Raw genomic sequence first — 21,787 nt, 5'->3', positions numbered from 1 at the left:
TTCCTCCGACTGATGTTATGACTACGCCAAAGAACTTTCACTAGAAGGACTCGCTTGTTATGTAACTCTTTCACCTCACGAGCTAAAATCTCAATCGATTCTTCTTCATATGTCAAATCAGGTTGAATTTTAATTTCTTTTGCCGATATGACATGAAACGGATTCGACCGATATCTTCTAAGCATCGATACGTGGAAAACATTATGAATTTTCTGTAGCTCTACTAGTAATGCTAATCGATATGCAACAGGTCTAAATCTTTTAGTGATCTCATATGGACCTATAAAACAAGGGTTCAATTTCCCTTTTCATCCGAAACGCAATACTTTCTCCCACGGGACATTCATAAAAAGACCTTATCACCCGCTGAGTATTCAATGTCGTGACGTTTCAAATCTATGAAGGATTTCTATCTATCGAAAGTTGCTTTTAATCTGTCTCGAATAATGTTAACCATATTTTCTGTTTCTTGGACCAATTCTACCTCAACCACTTTCTTCTCACCCAACTCAGACCAGCATATAGGTGTTCTACATCTTCGACCATATAAAGCTTCGTATGGACCCATTTGAATGTTTGATTGGAAACTATTATTATACACGAACTCGGCTAGAGGTAAATAACATTCCCAACCCAATTTAAAGTCAATCACACAGGCTCGAAGCATATATTCCAGAATCTGAACAACATGTCCAGATTGTTCGTTCGTCTGAGGGTGAAAAGCCGTGCTAAAATTTAGCCTCGTACCAAGTAACTCGTGCAATTGTTTTTAAAACCTTGAAGCGAATCGGGAGTCCCAACCAGAGATAATTGACATAGGTATGCTGTGTAATCTAACGATTTCTCGAATATAGACTTCAGCTAGCTTTTGTAATGACCAATCCATTCTGACTGCAATAAAATGAGCCAACTTTGTGAAATGATCAACTATCACCCAAACAACATTTTTCTTATTTGGGGATAATGGTAATCTGATTACGAAATCCATCGTTATGCGCTCTCATTTCCATTGAGGAATAGAAATAGGCTGAAGCATCTGATGGGGACCTGATGTTTCGCCTTGACTCATTGACAGGTTAGACACCTAGATAAGAATTCAACTATTTCTCTTTTCATGCCAGGCCACCAATACGACTCTCGCAGGTTTGCGATACATTTTTGTTCCACCAGGGTGTAGAGAAAAAAGACTATCGTGAGCTTCGCGTAATAGTAATTCTTTTAATTCAACAACATTTGAAACACATATTCGATCACGAAATCTTAAACAATCCCGACCATCAATTTTGAAATTTTCAATTAAGCCATCTTGAACCATTTTTCTCTTTTCTGACAATTTAATGTCTGTTATTTGTACTTCTCTAATCTGATCAAGTAATACGAGTTTAATTCTCAACTCGACCATTAAACTGCCGTCGCTGTTAATACTTAGTTGAGTGAACATTGCTTGTAACTCGGCTACCGCTTTCCTACTAAACACATCCGTGATGATATTAGCTTTACCACACTGTAGCAAAACAGACTTTTAGCAACGTTTTTTTAGGCCTATAGTGGCACTTTTAAGCGCCGTAAAAAACACCGCTATAGGCAACGCCGCTAAATTTTGCGGCATTTATGTGAAAAAAATGCTGCTATAAAACATGACCTTTAGTGGCGCTTTACCCACAAATGTTGCTAAAGAACTTAACCTTTAGCGGCGCTTTTATCACAAACGCCGCTATAGAGAATGACTTTTAGTGACTTTTTTTTCACAAACGCCGCTAAAGAACATGATCTTTAGTGGCGTTTTTATCACAAACGTCGCTAAAAGTACCGTTCTTTAACAGCAAATCTAAACGATACTTCAAATTCAAAGAAAGATATATGATATAAATTGATAACTAAAGTATAATTCAAAATATTCTTACAATAATGTTAAAAGTTACAATGTTAAAAATATTCTTACAATAAGAAAACAAATGTCTAAGATGGCGGATTTTGCGACTGCTGAAACATCTTCATCATATTCTGAAGCTATAGCTAGCTAGAGTGCGTCGTACTTTCTGCTCTGCTCTGCTCTGCTTCCCTCGCTGTTGCCTCCGCTTTAAGTTGTAGCTTTTTTAAATGAAGGCATGAGATAGAATCTTACTTGTACAAATAGGCAGCTATTCCCAGAACTATGCACAACAATACGATATCAATACAGAAATTTCGACTGGACCTTAACTAGAGCAAACCAATAACTTATGTTACATCCAGCAAAGAAGTGAATAAAGATGAAATGCATGGGAATCTGCACTTAATAAAGTTATAATTGATCACCTGTGTGACAGTATCTTTAAGTCTAACATTGGTATTCTTAAAGTCAGCAGCTGCCTTGTCCACCTGCAAATGTGTAAGAAACAGAATATATATACTGCAATTTTGTAATCTATAAGCAGTTTCTACGATGTATAACAAGACGATGGTTATAATGTTCACCTTGGTGTTAATTTCATCCATCAAAGGAACTTGCCTATCTAGTTCCTGCAGACACCATAGCATACAATTAAGTAAATGGCATGAATGTTACAATTACTCAAAAAAAAATACTTCATAACAAATATTTGTAATTATAAATGACGCTTGGTCAGCTTTACCTCATTCATATCATGAGCCATGTTCTTTAAAGTATCCAAAACTTCTGAAATCATATCCAAACCCTGGTCTTGCATGGATGTCAAAAGCAATAAAAGGTAAATCATAGCTAAAGAAATGTGGTGTATACAGGTAAAAGTCAACCAAGATACCTTCCAATAGAGAAAAATGTTCATAAAGAATAGGTCCCAAACAAGTTTGACATGCCTGCTTCATTTTCCTCATTTCATAGTCCTGCCTGAACTGACTTGACTGCTCAAATTCTTGAAAGTATTTGTTGTCAAAACGCTCATCTATGACCAATATGATTATGTAAGTACAACGGAAAAAATAAGATCTTCCAGACATAAAAGTTCCACAAATCATAAAGGAATTACTAATAAGCCATGCATTATAAACTATAAGATTGAGAATTTCTTGCTGCAAGCAGTCTGATGGTAACAAAGAATGAACAACAGTCTTGCAGATATGAGCATAAGCTAAGCAACCTCATCGCTTTATTATTTTTGAAGCTATAAAATATGAATTACAATAGTTTTTAATATATTAGAAAAAGCACTCAAATGCTCACTCTCGCCACCTTTTAGTTGGGTTCCTACTCTTATTTCTATTTCTCCATCTTTAATTCCAAATTTTTCTCCCTTATCTTTGAATCAAATCTTGTTCTTGATCCATTTTTTTCCCAACTTTCCCTCTCATATTTGCATTAGCTAATTGAAAGACAAAGCAATGTTCTTCAATCATTATGGAAGGTTCTACCAAATATAAACAAACCATTCCACCCTACCCAACAACAAAAAGCAAATGGAAAAATGATGGCATTTTTAGTCAAAATGGTAGAAATAAAGATTTAAATCTAGACACTGGCAAGTTTAACAGGTTAGGAAACAGCTAAACATAAAGTCTCCATCCATACAATCTCAATAAATTTAACAAGAAATTTCAATGGAGTTAAAGATCACCTGAATCAAATTTAATTGCAGTACTAGAAGTTGAAGGTGATGAAGACATCTAGCCTCCAGTTTGTTTAGTAGCAGCAGTTCCATCAGGTATAGCTTGAATCCTGTCCGGCAATGCAAGGACCTGATCATTACGAGCAGCCATCTCTTCAGTTGAAATCCCTTTAACCTGTAAATGAATCCAAACTCTATCACAATGGAAGTCCAAACTAGTCAATTGTCCAAGTCCAAAATAGCATATTCCAAATACCTCTAAATATGTAAAAAAAATACATTATAGTAAAAAAAATGTCAATCTGTTTGCTTGAACAACATTATGAATGTATGAATAGTTAAACGAGCTCACATTTACAATAAATTGTTAAAAAATTTGGGAAATTGTAAAAGAGAAGGAAAAAAGTTAACCTTCTTAACAGCCAATCTCTGCAGCTTAGGGACCTCCTCAAGTAATCGAGCCTTGGTTCGACGAATCTCAGCATTGACTGCAACAGCAGATGCCTTACTTTTCTCCTTGGAAGCAAGTTCCACTTTCTAAATCAAAAAAAAAAAAAACTTAATCGAAATCAAAACCATTAGACCTTAAAACAATTCCAATACTCCAAACAAGTCATTAAAAACCAATTGAAAGAATCCATCACTTACAACCAGTAATATCATGGAAACAACAAAAACATGAGAATCAAGTATTTCAACATCTTTAGCGTAAAAGAAAAAATGCATACCTTCCTTTCACCTTCTATTGTGATGAATTTGGGTCACCTTTAGCAAAATGAGAAAACAACTCGGTCTGCTGCAAAAGATACTTCAACCGCCCCTTTCCCTTATTATTCTGTCATTAAATCAAACATTAGCAAACCATAAATTACACTTAAAATGAATAGAATACAAACTTTTCCCCAGAATACGGACCATATCAGCGTCAATGGCAGCATTTTGAGTATCCAGTATTTCCTGAATCTTCTGCTTCTTTAGTTTCTGCATTTCTTTCAGCCTCTCCTTCTCTCGCTTACTAATTTCTGGATTAGCCCCGTTATACTCATCCTAAACAAAAATAACAATCATAAAATCCTAGAAACAAACAATAAAAGTGCAAATTAAGCTTGCCAGCAACTTACTAAAACCCTAGAAGCAAAATATATACTAAAACATGAAAACTAAAGGCTTAGAAATAAAATTTTACAATCATTAGTGAACCCTAGAAACAAATAGAAAGTAAACAGCTAAGTCCGACAGCCAAAATCGTAAAAATTTGAAAGCAAAGTAAAAGGAGAAAGCTGAAGAGTGTCAGAATCGTAAAATTACATCATCAACATCATCGACGATTTCTTCAGGGACGATGTCATCATCTTCGTCGAAGGTGTCAACGGAGCGAGCAACAGCTTCAATCTCCTCCTCATCGTCTTCTTCGCCGTTGACCTGGGCGTTCATTCGCTCGTCTTTTGATGAACTCGAACCATTGTACAGTTCTACATCGGACGACGCCAGCTTCGACGATTTTGCCATCTCTTCTTCCAGTTTATTAGAACGTTGTTGTTGTTGTTTTTTTTCCTCTTTTATTTTCTTTCAATGATAAACAAAAACAAGAAAAAGAGATAAATGAATAAATAAATAAAATCGAGACACCCAAACTATGAACACTAAACCATAAACCTATCCCTAAACTATAAACACTAAACTCAACATTAAATCATAAATCTTAAACCTTAAAACCCAAACCACAAACCTACACACTAAACCCTAAATATATATTACAAGTGATAAAAGTAATTAAAAAATAATCTTATTGCTTACCTAAACACTAAAATAAATTGATTTTTTTTGTCATTTATCAAAAACCCTAACCCTTAAACCCTAAAACCCTGAACAATATTAAGACCTTAATTATAAAATAATAAACCCCAAACCACAAACTCTAAACTATAAACCCTAAACTCAAAACTCTAATCCCAAAATAATAAATATTATATCATAAACCTTAAAACCTTAAACCATAGACATTAAACCTTAAATATTAAACCCTAAACCTTAAAATAAAATGATTTTTTTACGCCGCTAATGCCACTAAAGCTCAACAAGAAACGACGTCGTTTTCTCAACTTTTTTGCGGCATTTTGCGAAAAGTGCCGCTAATGCTCGATCTATAGCGGCGTTTTTCAACAACCGCCGCTAATGCAACTAAAGCTCAAAAACAAACGACATCGTTTTGCTCAATTTTTTGCGGTATTTTTCTGAAAAGTGTCGCTAATGCTCGATCTATAGACGTGTTTTTGACAAAGCACAGCTAATTCTCGATCTATTGCGGCATTTTTTAAAAGCGTCGTAATGCTCGATCTATTACGGCATTTTTTAAAAAGTGCCACTAATGCCACTAAAGCTCAACAACAAACGACGTGTTTTGCTTAAATTTTTTGCGGTGTTTTCCGAAAAGCACCGCTAATACTCGATTATTGCGGCGTTTTTCGAGAAACGCCGCTAATACATGATCTATAGCAGCGTTTTTCAAAAAGAGCCGCTAATGCTCGATTTATAGCGGCATTTTTCAAAAAGCGCTGCTAATGCTTGACCTATAGTGACTTTTGTTTCAGAAACGCCGCTAGTGCTTGACCTTTTGCGGCGTTTTTGTCATAAAATCCGCTATAGCTCTAACCTTTTGCGGCGTTTTCATACTAGCGCCACTAATGTACAACTTTTGCAGTATTTTTGGTTCAAGCGCCGCTATAAATGCCGCTAAAAACCTGTTTTGCTATAGTGCCAGAATGGTGATCTATAACATAGCCATAATCTTTCAAAAGCTCGATCCAACGACGTTATCTTAAATTCAACTCCTTTTGAGTTAGAAGGTATTTAATACAAGTAGTGTCTTCAAATACAAGTAGTATTTTTCCTTTACGAATAAAATATTGAAAGGTATCAAGAAGATTGTTTATCTCCTTAATATCCATCATAAAGAGTTGGAATTCATCTCAATCTCTATATAAAATAGATTTTAATAATAAATCCTCAGATTCACTTTCCTTAGTTGTTTTTTCAACTAAAAATTGTGAAAATCTGGTAAGAGCTCTTCTGAAATTGGCTCTTTGATTTGAAATATGGGTTTTCCATATCTCGTTTATAATATCATAATTTTCTGGTGATAAACCAGGATTATAAAAATCTTTAATTTTAGAAATTTCTTTTTCTTCTTCAATTTGTTTTTTTTTTCAACAAATTTTCTGATCCTTTGATAACTTCAGCATAACTGGTTTGTGATGCTAAATACATATCTTGGGACATTGGTGATTGACACACCATGTTTGGAGTTAATGAAAAAAAGGTTCCAATTGGTTGGTTTACCATTGGATAATTTAAAACATTTGTTCCAATTGGTTGGTTTACCATTAGATATGGTTCATAATATCCCTGATTAGGATAAAATGATACATGCGCAGTTGCAAATCCTTTTTTGGAGTTTGTTGCAACATTCCCTTTATTGGGTTTTTTGTGAACGGTAGTCCATTCACCTACAATTTCTTTTAAAGGCTTTTTACCTCTATCCATGAAAAAGCCTGCTCAAATAATCAGCAAGAATATTCTCAGCACTTTTTATATATATAATTTCAAAATCAAAAGTACATAATTCATTGTACCATCTAATCCTTCTTGGTACAATTTCTAAACTATTATTAGTAAAGAATTGTTTAACACTGATTATTAGTTTTATGATAAATTTTTCAGGTGCTAAATATATAAGGAAAGTTTTATTCCCTTTTAATAGCTAAAAGTTCTTTTCATATATAACATAATTAACCTCATTTGGTTTGAATTTTCCATAACTATAACCACATATTAATTCTTCATTATTAATGGCTTTAGCTTTTAAAATACATCCCCAATGGTTTTATGATGCATCGGTTTCTAAAATTAATTTATCACCTTATTTAGGTAGATAAACTTTAGGATTCGAGTTATTTCAAATTTCAAATTTTTATTATTTCGAGTCTTGTTTAGACCAACTAAAAGATATATCCTTTTTAATTTTTCATATAACTCACCTATTTTTTCAGATAAGTTATAAAAGAAATTTCTTCCATAATTAACAATTCCCAAAAATTGTTGTAGCTGTTTTTGTCTTCAATCTTTTCAGAAATTCTTTTATTTTTACAATAATATGATCTTGGAGTTTAAGACCATCCGCAGATAATTTTAATCCTAAAATTCTATCTCTGCTTTCTCTAGCTCTATTTTTTAGGGCTTAATATGATTCAATGTTTTAGGAATTCTTGAGAAATAATATTTAGATGTTTTTTATGCTTTTCTAGTGTTTCTGAAAAGACTAAGAGATCATCTATATATACCACACAAAATCTTTTATACTTATTAAAAATGGAATCCATCCATCTTTGAAAATTTTGTGGAGCATTACATAATCCAGATGGCATTGCTCTCCATTGATAATGTCCATTAGGAGCACTAAATGCTGTTAATGGTTTAGATTCATCGGTTAGCATGATTTGCCAAAATCCTGATTTACAATCAAACTTACTAAAATATTTGGCATGTTTAGCCTGATTAATCAAAACCTCTTTTCTAGGAATAAAATATCCATCAAAAATACTATTTTGATTTAATCTTTTATAATTAATTACCAAACTAGCTTTTCCTCTTTTTATCTCAGCATGGTTTCTAACCAAAAAGGCTGGACTAGAATGTGGACTATTAGTTTTTTCTACTGATAACCAAATAGAATTTTTATCAATAATAAAAGGTAAATATCTACATATAAAATTATTACCTAATAATATATCTCCCTGCATGTTAGGAAAACATACTATTTTAGGAATCACAAATCTAACATTGTTTATGTAGATTGGTATATTTTAGCTTTATATTTTATAATGGTTTTATTACCATCTATTCCCATTATTTTTATGGGTTTTCATTAATTCCCATTTTCTACAAGAATTGTATTTTTCTCAACTTCTGATTGTAGCTCTAGTGTCTATCAAAGCATTTAGAAAATATTTTTTATATTTTCTAAACCTGAATATAACTTTAATATTTATTCCAACTTTTGATTTTTATCAATTGTTGAAGCTTGAATTTCTTCCATTCTAGTTTTTCTAGAACAACTCATTGGGTTCATGAGGAAATATGGAAATTTGAATGCAGTTTAATTCCTATTGGTGTACTATTTGTACTAATATTATCCTCTTCTTCTTCTAGTTGAGAACTAGAGGTAAAACTAAATTTTTGTTTGTATTGGTTATACAATTATTTTTAAAATACAATGCTACTGCAGACGACATATATTCAATATTACTTACTGGTTTAGAAGTACTAGTACTATTAATTCTTTCCATCATCCAATCTCTTGGTATTGATAGATCTCTTAAATCTAATAATTTCGGCTGTATTTCAGTAGTAAACCTATTTGGTTCAAAGAGTTCAATAATTTTGTTATTAATCTCTTTTATTTCTACTTCTGCCGTATTCGTATATTCATTAATAGAAGTCCAACTGATTGCTAGATCTTCTGTTAAATCATTAATTTCAGAAGTTTTTGTCTGAATCCTAAGGCAAAGACACTCTTCTATTAGAGGGTCTGTAATGGAAATAAGGTAATTTGGTTTAACTTTAAATCCTATTACGCCTGTATGTAAATTAGATTGAATTCCTCCAATAAGTGCTTTTATTGGATTTTCAAATCTTTTATCTAAAAGAACCGCTATTATAGGAATATCATGACCTCTCCTAAATAAGGCTCTAATAGTAATCATGATTATACCTAAATGTATATATCTGACCTGAGGATATTTATTTTTAATCCTCTTGATTTTATCTTTAGTAAAGAGAGGGATTTCTGTTAATCCTCCTCTTGTATCCTTAGCGACTGTGTTACCGCTAATTTTTTCTATATGTCTCTAAGTCCATATTTTAAACTTAGAGATCTTATATATTTCTTCTTTAGAAATATGATTTTATTAATCTTTTCTATCATTTCATCGAAAAGTCTTTTTCTTTTCCAATTAGATTACCTAATTTAATATCTTGTTTTTCGAATTAGGAATTTCTTCTAATTGATTATTAGAACTACTTCATATATTAAACATAAATATATATTCTTCATTATTATCGAGTCTGCTTTTGATATTAACTCATATAATATTTCTTGAGATTTATTTCCTTTTAAAACATATTTCTAAATCTTGTTCTTCAAGACTTTTTATCATTTTCCTAGCATTTTTCCTTTATTAGGACAATTACTAGCTATGTGACCTTCTTCATCACATATGAAACATTTACAAATTTGTTTATTTGGTTTAGAAGTATTTTCCTAACCACCTTTTGACTTATACTAGAAAATTTTTATTACCTAGTTTCCATTTTCTTAATTTATATTTTTACGTTTTTTATAAGTATTAGGATATATTTGTTTACATCCAAATTTCCACTCATTTTCTAGTATTTTAGTACAATATAGAATTTTGGAAAACTAATATTTTCATAAACTACCCCATCTTGGAATGAGATATGTATAAACAAATATATATCTTATTTAAAAAGCACAAGAAAACATCCGGTCTTCCGATAGAAAATTTAGATTCTATAGGAAATAGGATAAACTTTGCAAGAGAAAGAAAACTTTATATTGTTTGCAAAGTAAACCTGCTAAACAAGTTAAGCATAAATTAAGTAATAAGTATTGTTATTTAAGTGTCATATTTTCTCTGATCATAAAAGTCTTAAATTTGTTGTTGGTATGTGGATTTCCTTTCTTTCAGGTTGCCATCTTTGTTGACTTCAACTTTCTTGCATATTGTTGAGATTCATTTCTTCAATCTCATCTAGATGTAAAGAATCTAATGAAAGTCTTGGTGGTGAATTCCAAGTCTCCCATGTATTTTTTATATTTTTTATAATATGAGATGGAAATTCTTCTATTTCCATGTCAGCTATCTTTTTTAACAGCTTCAAAGATTCCTCATCTCTATCCTCCTGGATGTTTCCATTAGGATATGCCAGTATCCTTCTTCCATCCGTCCATAATTTATAAACTTCATCATGGAGAAGATAACGGGCTTGTGATAATAAATCAATTCCTATTTGGATTTGATAATTATCAAAATTATTATAACATTCGTCAATGGTTTTTGCCAAATGTTCTTTGTTTTCATTGACAGCAGATAATTGAGGAGTTCAAATCATCTTTTTAATGACCCAAATTTGATATGGCTGATAAAATCTTTCTTTTTCAGCTATACCAATTAAACTAATAATTTCAATATGAAAATAGTAAAAGAAATCATCATTGTTTATGATGTTTTGTAAAACCGGTTTTACTATAGCAGGAAGTCTTTTAAAAGATTAAAAGAGAAGTTTTGTACAACTACTTCCTTAGTAAAACCCCATTCAATATTGGTTATATCAAATGGCTCATGATCTAATCAGTATTTTAAAGTATGAAACTTTTATCTAAGTAATCAATAAAACATATGTTTGTAGAAAATATTCGAAAAAGCCTTTTGAAATTAAATTTCTGTTTGCAAATTACTTCATCTATTTTTGTGAATATTTCAACTGGTAAAGTTTTCCTAGCTTTATTGTAAATACATATTCTAAACATTTTATTCATAACAGATTATTTTTCCTTTTACGAATAAAATATTGAAAGGTATCAAGAAGATTGTTTATCTCCTTAATATCCATTATAAAGAGTTGGAATTCATCTCAATCTCTATACAAAATAGATTTTAATAATAAATCCTCGATTCACTTTCCTTGGTTGTTTTTCAACTAAAAATTTTGAAAATCTGGTAAGAGCTTTTTGAAATTGGCTTTTGATTTGAAATATGAGTTTTCAATATCTCGTTTATAATATCATAATTTTCGGTGATAAACCAGAATTATAAAAATCTTTAATTTTAGAAATTTCTTTTTCTTCTTCAATTCGTTGTTTTTTCAACAAATTTTCTGATCTTTTGATAACTTCAGCATAACTGGTTTGTGATGCTAAATACATATCTTGGGACATTGGTGATTGACACACCATGTTTGGAGTTAATGAAAAAGAGGTTCCAATTGGTTGGTTTACCATTGGATAATTTAAAACATTTGTTCCAATTGGTTGGTTTACCATTGGATATGGTTCATAATATCCCTGATTAGGATAAAATGATACATTCGCAGGTACAAATCCTTTTTTGGAATTTGTTGCTGCATTCCCTTTATTGGACTTTTTGTGAACGGAAGTCCATTCACCTGGTTGTAGAGGTTTTTTACCCCTATCCATAATAATTATTTATTATCTAATAATTTAATTGGTGTAAAAATTTTTTTACACACAATCTTATTATTTTCTTCAAGTGATATTTCTACAAAATCTTTTTCTACTGATAACCAAATAGAATTTTTATCAATAGTAAAATGTAAATATCTACATATAAAATTATTACCTAATAATATATCTCACTGCGTGTTAGGAAAACATACAATTTTAGGAATCACAAATCTAACATTGTTTATGTAGATTGGTATATTTTAGCTTTATATTTTATAATGGTTTTATTACCATCTATTCCCATTATTTTTATGGGTTTTTCATTAATTCCCATTTTCTCAGAATTGCATTCTTTCTGCAACTTCTGATTGTAGCTCAATGTCTATCAAAGCATTTAGAGAATATTTTTATATTTTCTAAACTGGAATGTAATTTTAATATTTTTGAATTGAAAATTTGAAAATGTAATTATATCATTTTTCCTATTTTCATCTGTTGAATTACTGTCTTTTAAGTTTTTAATTCTAGTGTTTCTAGAATTTTCTAATAAAAATATTTTTTCATTATTTGAATTTATTTCCTTTTATAACATATTTATAAATCTTGTTCTTCAAGACTTTTAATTCTTTTTATAAATTCTTTTCTTTTGTTAGAAAAACTTTTGACTATATGACTTATATCCATACTTAAAATATTTTTAAGTTTTCTATAAGTTTTTCTTCTAAAAAACTTATTATTATCATAAAACATATTATTATAATATTTTTCTTTTTATGCCTATGATGAGTATTAGGTCTTAAAACCTTACATCCTAATAATATTTCGTATTTTCGATTTATCTCATTAATAGTTAAGTTTTCTATTTTATTAGTTAAAATCTGGTTTTATTTTGATCTAGAGCTATTAGATAGTCATTTGTTTGACAATCTAACTCTATTTTTCTTTTTCCATAAGGATCTGTTGGTTCAGTATCCATGGGTTTTGGAATTTCTAGATTTTCATCTTCAGATGAAGTGTTTTCTTCATCAGAATTATAAGTAGAGACTTTTATGTCTTCATCCTGATCTGTTGAAGTTTTTTCTTCATCAGATTGTTTTTTAAATAATTCTGTGTTTTCAGAATTACTTGAACTACTACTATCTGTATCATCATATTTTAACATATATGATAATTAAACATACTAAATGGATCTTTATGTTTTTCATAAAGTTCTTCTATTAATTTTAAATATTCAACTCTTTCTAGTTGACCATTACTATTAGTAAATTTTTCTTTCCAATGTTCTATAAGGGTTTTATAGAACTGAAATCATATTCTTGTTGTTTATTATCTTTTTACGTTTTTATGTTTTTTATAATTTTTAACGATATGAGGTTGACTCATCGGAAGAAGTGTTTTCTTCTTGAGATAAAGCTAAAATCATGTTACTATTACTATAATATAATGGACAAAAATCTACATCGACTCCATATTATTATTAATAATAACTGATCTAATTTATTATTAACATTAGTTAATATTTCTTTAGACTCATGTTTTAAGTCTAAATTTTAATTTCTCCTAAATTATTTACTTTCACTTCTACAGAACCGACCTTATTATATAACTTAGAAAAATAAAAAGAAGTCATATCAACAAGACTATTTATACCCTTACTCAGAGATGAATGTTGTTTTCATTTCTAGAGCCTATATGCGTAATATGACTACAAGTTTTATCTTGAAATTGACACTCAATTTGTTCCATAATATTTGTTTCTGGTACCTAAGACCGTCTATTATCTTTATCATCTTCACACAACGCCTAACGTCCTCCCTGGACTCAACGACAACAAGAATACAGAATAACAGATATATGGGTTTTGAAACAAATAATTGTGAAACAAACAAAAATGTAAATCAAAGACAAAAACTTACAATGAATATTACGATATTATTTCTCCAGAAAGCCGTTACACCGACACCTCTGATACCAATACAAACGAAAATTTAGTTTTACCCTCTAGTTTTCAACTAGAAGAAGAAGAGGATAATATTAGTACAAATAGTACACCAATAGGAATTAAAACTGTTCAAATTCCTATATTTCCTACTGAACCCAGTAGTAATTCTAGAAAAACTAGAATAGAAGAAATTCAAACTTCAACAATTGATAAAAAAATCAAAAGTTGGAATAAATATTAAAGTTACATTCCAGTTTAGAAAATATAAAAAATATTCTCTAAATATAAAAAAAAGATTCTCTAAATGCTTTGATAGACACTGGAACTACAATATGTAGTTGCAGAAAGAATACCTCCTAACAAATTTGAGTTAGGAGGTATTTAAGACTTTTATGATCAGTGAAAATATGACACATTTCACCATACAAGTAGTGTCTTCAAATTTTTAGAGCAAAAACCCCACCAGCTAGCTCTAAATCGTGAGTTGGGTAATTATGTTCATGCTTTTTCAACTATCAGGATGTGTACGCAATTACCTCACCTTCTTGCATCAAAACACAACCTAACCTACTCAACGAGGCATCGTTATAAAACATAAAATCCTTTTATGATTCCAGTAAAGTCAGAATTGGTGTTTCAGTCAACATTTGCTTTAGTCTCTCAAAAGTTTCTTGGCATTGATCGTTCCAAATGAATTGTACATTTTTTTGTAATAGTTTTGTTATTGGCAAAGCTATCTTTGAAAATGTGTTAATGAATCTTTGGTAGTAACCAGCTAAACCCAGAAAACTAAGAATTTTTGACATAATCATCTGTGCTTTCCACTGAATTATGGCTTAAATATTTTTCTGATCAACATGAATCCTATCCGCAGAAAGAACATGCCCCAAAAATACTACTTTTGATAGCCAAAATGTTGTTCGTAGTCAACATCCGATTTTGAGTAGATCAAAATGTCGTTAATAAATACTACTACAAACTGATCTAGGTAGGGCTGAAAGATGCGATTCATGAGATCCATGAATGTCGCAGGAGCATTTGTCAATCTAAAGGGCATCACTAAAAATTCTTAATGGCCATAACGTGTACGGAAGGCAGGTTTTGGTACGTCACTATCATTCACTTTCAACTGATAGTAACCCGATCTAAATTCAATCTTAGAAAAGATTGAAGCTTCTTTCAATTGATCAAAAAAGTCATCGATACAAGGAAGAGGGTATCGATTCTTAATTGTCAACTTATTCAATTATCGATAGTCAGTACAAAGTCACATTGAGCCATATTTTTTTAACGAATAGAACTGAAGCTCCCCAGGGTGATATACTAGGATGTATAAAGCTGCGGTCCAGTAGATCTTGCAATTGAATTTTTAATTCCTTCAATTCAGTTGGTGCCATTCGATAAGGGGGTATTGATACTGGAGTTGCACCTGGAAATACTTCGATCGCAAACTCAACCTCTCAATCAGGTGGTAATCTTGGAAACTCCTCGGGAAACACTTCATGGGATTCACAAACAGTCCTAATATTACTGATTTCACTATCCCCGAGCTTCGAGTTAATAATATAAGCTAGAAGAGCTTCACAACCTTGCCTCAATAACTTATCAGCTTGAATCGACGAAACAATCCGAGTTAGACCACCCGTTTTAATACCACTAACTTTGATCTTCTTATTATTAAAATCTTGGATCGAAAAATTTTTCTTTCGACAATCGAGAACTACCCCGTGCTCAGTTAACCAATCCATACCCAAAATTACATCAAAATCACCAAAAGGCATTATTAGTAAATCTACTGGAAATGTCAAATTTTGAATTTTTAGTGGAAAACGTTTATAGACTTGATCAACTAATATTGTTTGACCCAGCGGACTAGATACTGACATAACCACTTTAGACGTCTTAGATTTCATTTTACCAGATTCAATCAGATCAGAACTAACATATGAATGAGAAGAACCAGGGTCAATTAAGGTATATGTAGGTGTAGAGAATAATAGAAAAATACCTGCTACAATATCGGTAGCATCTCCCTCATCAAGTGTACGCACCACATAAGCACGAGTCGGCGCTCTAGCTTAAGGCTGATAAGTAGCTATTTCATTCCTTTTTCTTGATCCACCCCTCGAAATCGATCCACCTCTACTTGTTCCTCGATTCTTAGTTCTAGATATAGCTTTCTGTGAATCGTCTAATGTATCATTTTCGTTCTTCGAACACTCTCTAGCAAAATGCTCCAATGATCCATAAAGGAAACAACCCTTTTGTCAATTTCCAACATTTTCCCCAGTGCTTCTTACCATAATGCTCACAGGTTGGCATTTTAGAACTTTTATTCGACCCTTTTACACTCCCAATAGAAACTATCGATTAACGGTCTCGCATTCTGTTCGATGCTAATGATCTAGTAGTTGCCTTTTCGAAATCTCGAGCCTTTTTATTCCATTTTGGTATTGAATGAGAACTAGGAGTCCAAAAATGTTTTCCCGTAACACCATAAGGTTTTGATTTCTTACTTAATCCCAGAGATTGTTCTAGCAATTTTGCCCATTTAGATAAATCTATAAACTCTTTTATTCTCAACACAACTAGCTGAGTTTTAATTTTATCTCGCATTCCATGAAGAAAACGTTTGAAGTTGGCTTCTTTGGTAGGAATAAGTTCTGTTGCGTACTTACTGAGTCGCATATATTCTCGTTCATAATCCACGACAGATAAATATTCTTACTTCAATAAAAGAAATTCATGTTTTCTATCATTGAGATATAGTTCCCCGGCATGTTTCTTTTGAAACTCTGTTTGGAAGAATTTCCGATCTATCGCTTCGGCCGGAACATGTCTTGTGATGATTTGCCGCTGTAACATCCCGATTTAGGGCCTAGTCGGAACAGTGGTTTCGGGACCACAAATTCGATGAGGAAAAATTTATTTTTACTATATTTTTATGGCCTACAATTTCACGAAAATATTTTGTGAAAATTTTGTTCAAAAATTTTGACGTTTGGGCACTCAATTTAGTCAAAAGGACTAAATTGTAAAAAGTGCAAAAGCTGAGTTCTACATGTTAGAGGTGTCCAATTGTTATGAAATTTTAAATTGGAGGTATTTATATGGTAATTAGACCATTGGTTAAGTTTGTGGAGAAAAATGGACATGGTTAGGCATGTTTCCAAAGTTTTTCATTAAGGGCATTTTAGTCATTTAGTTATTAAAATGAGTTAAAAACAAAATTAAAAGTCAATTTTTGATCATCTTCAACCCCATGGCCGAATTTCACAAGGGGCTAGGGTTTTTCAAGCTTCCAAGCTCCATATTAAGTGATCCCAAGCCCCGTTTTTAATGCTCTTTACGTTTTTGAGATCCTGGTAGCTTAATTTAGCTTATTCTAGCAATAATTTAACCTAGGGTTCATATTTGGAAAAATACCCATAGGTGAAATGTGTTTATTTTGATGTTTTATTGTAGAATATGAAGCTTGAAATTATGTTAAACAACTTTTTCTAAGTGATTTTAAGTGAAAACGAGTAAAACGACATAATCGGTAAAAATACCTAATGTTCATAAGTAAGTGTTAGAGTGGGAATTTGATGTTGCCATAGAAGGGAAAAATGTTCAGCATGTCATAAAACATAAGAATAAGGGATGAAGTTTAATTTTCGAGCTTTCGAAAAAAGTGTAAATATGCAAAAGTTTAGGGGCAAAAATGTAATTTTGTCAAAGTTTGAGTTAAGGACTGTTTTGATGAATGTGAGTATTAAATAAGCTAAATTTTCTATTATAGATAAAAAAGAACAAAATTCAGAGTTAGACAGGGGAAAGAAAAAGGTTGAGGACTAAATTGCTAGATTTGATCATATTTTGTACCAAGGTAAGTTTACGGTAAATAAATGCAATATTTTCATAATTATTATTAATGCTGTTATTTTTCAGCAATTATATATTTATTTCATGAAAATATCTAATGTTAACTCAAGTATGAGATGACAGAGAATCAGTGTTAAAAGGCCCCGTTGAAACATGAGGAATGTATTGGATACAAATGTTATGACATTTGGGTAAAGAGATCCCATGTAAGACCACGTCTGGGACATGGCATTGGCATCATTGAGATTATGAGAGGTCCCATGTAAGACCATGTATGGGACATGGCGTTGGCACCGAGATGAGATGTCTGGGACATGGCGTTGGCACCGAGATGAGAGGTCCCCCATAAGACCATGTCTGGGACATGGCTTTGGCATGTTATTATCAGAAAAGACCCAAGTATCCTTATTATTCCAACGTGGCTCAACGGGCTAGTAAACGAATCATGTTAATAAAAGTTCATTTAAAAGCATAAATGGCAAGCTCAGATGAGTTATAAGAGTTAAGAACTTACTATATTATCAATTGATACTCAATGTTTCAGCAAGAGAAGAATAAGTTATGATCATGAGTTAACTAAGTAAACCAGCAAGAGAACGAGAATGAGATTAAATAAAGAGAAAACTAGAGATCTTGACATTTGAGTTTAATTATTTGTGTTAAATGTTGTTATTTATTTGCTAGTAAACTTACTAAGCTTATGCTTACTTATTTTATTTTTCTTTCTCTTATAGTATTGTAAAGCTACTTTCAGGAACTTAAAGACGTCAGAGATCGTCCACACTATCAATGACAACAACTCGGTATTTTATGATGAACCATGTTTGGGTTATGGCATGTATAGGGACTTAGTTATTTTGAATGTTTGTATTTATGATTTTGCTAAAGAATGATATGTAAGTATTTTATGATGAATGGTTGTTAAAATGGCTAAGTATGAAGGTGTTTGTTGTTACAAATGTTTAGGTGGTAAATCATGCTTAGAAATCATGAAAGAGTAAAATTTGCAAAGAAACAGATTTCAAGCAGCAACAGTAACGTGACTTTGAAAAATCACCTAGGATAGTATAAAATGAATTAGAAGGTGAATGATATATATAATTAAATCTTATTGAGTCTACTTTCATATAAAAATAATGATGTAGCAAAATGAATTTTATATTTTAAGATATGTGAATTTTAGTGAGACAGCATCAGAACTGTTTTTGGAGTCCTCTATTCTAAGTTTAGAAAATCTTTAAAAATTTTACAAAAATGTTTATGAGTTTTAGTTTGTATTTCTAGATTCCTTATTGAGTCTATTTTCTTTAAAAACAAGTGAGAATACCATATGAAAATCCTACAATGAGAAAGATTATTTTTAGTGACAAGAGGTCAGGATAGTCGAGTGGTGAAACATGAGAGAATTTAACTAAAAAAATGTACTAATTGACTGAGCTAAAAATTCTGAAAAAGTTATGGTAAGAAGATATATGAGTCTAGTTTCAGGGAAAATTTATGGATTTAAATTTTTAATTTTGTAGCTCGAGTTATAACTAAATTAGTAACTGCTGCGCATGTGGACAACTTTGTTGTGAATAGTGAAATTAATTTCAAAAGTAAAGTTTTATGCCCCGAATTTTAAAATTAAGTAAAGTAATGCCTCGAGTTCGACTCCGGCTGTAACACCCTTAACCCGTATACGTTGCCGTATTAGGATTACAAGGCATTACCGAACAAACACAGCCAATCAAGAAATATAATCAAGCTATCAATCATACTAATTATCATTTATACAAATAGACCTATGCCATAGTCGAATCATTTAAATCAATCACATTGAACATTCAACCTAGAATATATATAAAACTAAGTTTAAACATAATGATCAAGCCATTTTTAACTAAACCGAAATTAAGCATAAGAAATAGACCATTAAAACATATTCTTTAATACCAAATTCAAAACGAAAAGAGACAAGCCATTTTCGCATGGCTCATATTTACATATAAAAAAATAATTTAAACATATTAACTAGACTATACATGCCATAGGTTCGAGTTCAAAATATACAAAATACCAAGAACGGTCGATAGTGTGATAGACTAAGCTGACGATCCCCGAACTCGTAACGCGTCTCCAAAATCTATAAACAAATAAACAAAAACAATCAAAGTAAGCTTCTAAAACTCAGTAAGTTTATAGCATATCCAAAATACATATTAACGATCACTTGTATTATCATTATATACATAAAAATTAAGTTATATACATCATCATTAATTGCATATATATATATATATTCCAAATATACTTATCGGCCACACTTGCCGAATGCACACATATATGTATATATACTTTAGTTCACATATGCCGAACGCATAGATATATATATATATACTTACCAGACACAAAGATTCGAGCTTTTAAATGCTCTTCAAAAACATAGCAACAGATGTTCATATATTAATCCAATATAAATAACCAAATCATATACATATATATATTCAATGTATACAATCACTTAATTAAAACAGATTCAACGGCACATAGACTGCTAGACTTATAGCTTGATTCAGATCACCGGCACGTAGCCTGCTAGGTTTATAACCTGATTCAAATCACCGGCACGTAGCCTGCTAGGTTTATAACCCGATTCAAATCACCGGCACGTAGCCTACTAGGTTTATAACCCGATTCAAATCACCGGCACATAGCCTGCTAGGTTTATAACCCGATTCAAATCACCGGCACGTAGCCTGCTAGGTTTATAACCCGATTCAAATCACCAAGACGTAGCACCTAGGCGCTTAGCCCGAAAATCTCAATTTCACGATACAAGGATGATTTCTCGTATATTTCTTAATAGCAACATACATTCATAACATTTATATATAATTCACAATCTCAACTCTATCTCAAGAAAATGGGTAGTCCATGTTTGAATCATGCAAGCATTTAAAATTTATACTTTTAATTCAATGCAAATCTATATATATATATACATATATACAATCAACCATGTATATCAATATATAATTCAATACCTAATTTCAATACATATACTTTTAAATTTTAGCTCATCAAATATATAATAGATGTACATTTATATTTATATATATATATAACACTCATACTTAAAATTCATTATAAGAACATATACATATATGTAAGCATGCTTATTCAAATATAGCATATATATATATAAATTATAATTCACATGTACATATCTATTTAAAACTTCTCTTACAATTATGGGTTACATAACTTCAAATAAATCCAAGAGTTTATACATATATATGCCTACATATATATATATATATATATTCGCACCATATATATATATATTATACAATTCTTTAATTAAAATCAAGAATTTATACCTATGCAATATTCATACTTTAAATAATTTCAATAACTTTTATATATATATATATTCTAGCATTATATATATACATATATATATACATGCTTATTCGAATATCAACTATACTCTTATACATTTCTTACCTTTATTTCAACCCATAAATCTATACAAGATTATACTTTTATATTCGAACATTCTATATATATAAATATCATCCATACTTCAAAATTTACTCAATCAATATACTTTTAATTATAGCTCAACTCCAAATACAATTAGTATACATGAGTAAATATTAACATAATAAATTTTAATTGCTAATAGACTTACCTCGGATATCAGCGGACACGATCGACTATTCGATTACTTTCGTTTTTCCCTGATCCAAATTCGTTTTCTTCGTTTCTTGATCTACACATAATCAAATTTAACCTTTTTATTCATCAAAACATTCAATTAAGTTCCAAAATACATAAATGGAAAATTACCATTTTGCCCGTAACATTTTGCACTTTTTACAATTTAGTCCTTTTTGCACAAAACACAAAATACACAAAATTTGCCCATACCACACAAGAGCCGAATATTCATGGTTCTCATACAAGTCCACACATTGCATTTATTTCATATTTTAGTCCTTCAAAAATTTATTTTCACAATTTAACTCTAATTACTCAAATTCACTAAAATTTAAAGACAAAACATGTTAATCTAACACATATATTTCATATTTCATCAACTAACATGACAAAACTCAAACATTCATCAATGGCACATTTCAAAATCATCAACAATTCACAAAATTA

General features: G+C 31.0%; 1 long non-coding RNA gene and 1 pseudogene across 1 annotated transcript; both read right to left on the bottom strand.

The window, feature by feature from the left end:
• Positions 1-1,845: 1,845 nt before the first annotated feature.
• LOC105789631 (syntaxin-71-like) lies at positions 1,846-5,075 on the bottom strand (annotated as a pseudogene).
• Positions 5,076-19,488: 14,413 nt separating this feature from the next.
• Positions 19,489-21,394, bottom strand: LOC128034700 (uncharacterized). The gene is made up of 2 exons (XR_008190860.1): positions 21,312-21,394; positions 19,489-19,760 (listed from the first exon to the last, which is right to left on the bottom strand). It is a non-coding gene; the product is annotated as an uncharacterized LOC128034700 (long non-coding RNA).
• Positions 21,395-21,787: the final 393 nt, after the last annotated feature.

Source organism: Gossypium raimondii, chromosome 2 (assembly GCF_025698545.1).
Source record: "Gossypium raimondii isolate GPD5lz chromosome 2, ASM2569854v1, whole genome shotgun sequence".
Lineage (NCBI taxonomy): Eukaryota > Viridiplantae > Streptophyta > Magnoliopsida > Malvales > Malvaceae > Gossypium > Gossypium raimondii.
Note: the sequence above shows the minus strand (reverse complement) of the source record. Positions and strands in the feature narration are given on the sequence as shown.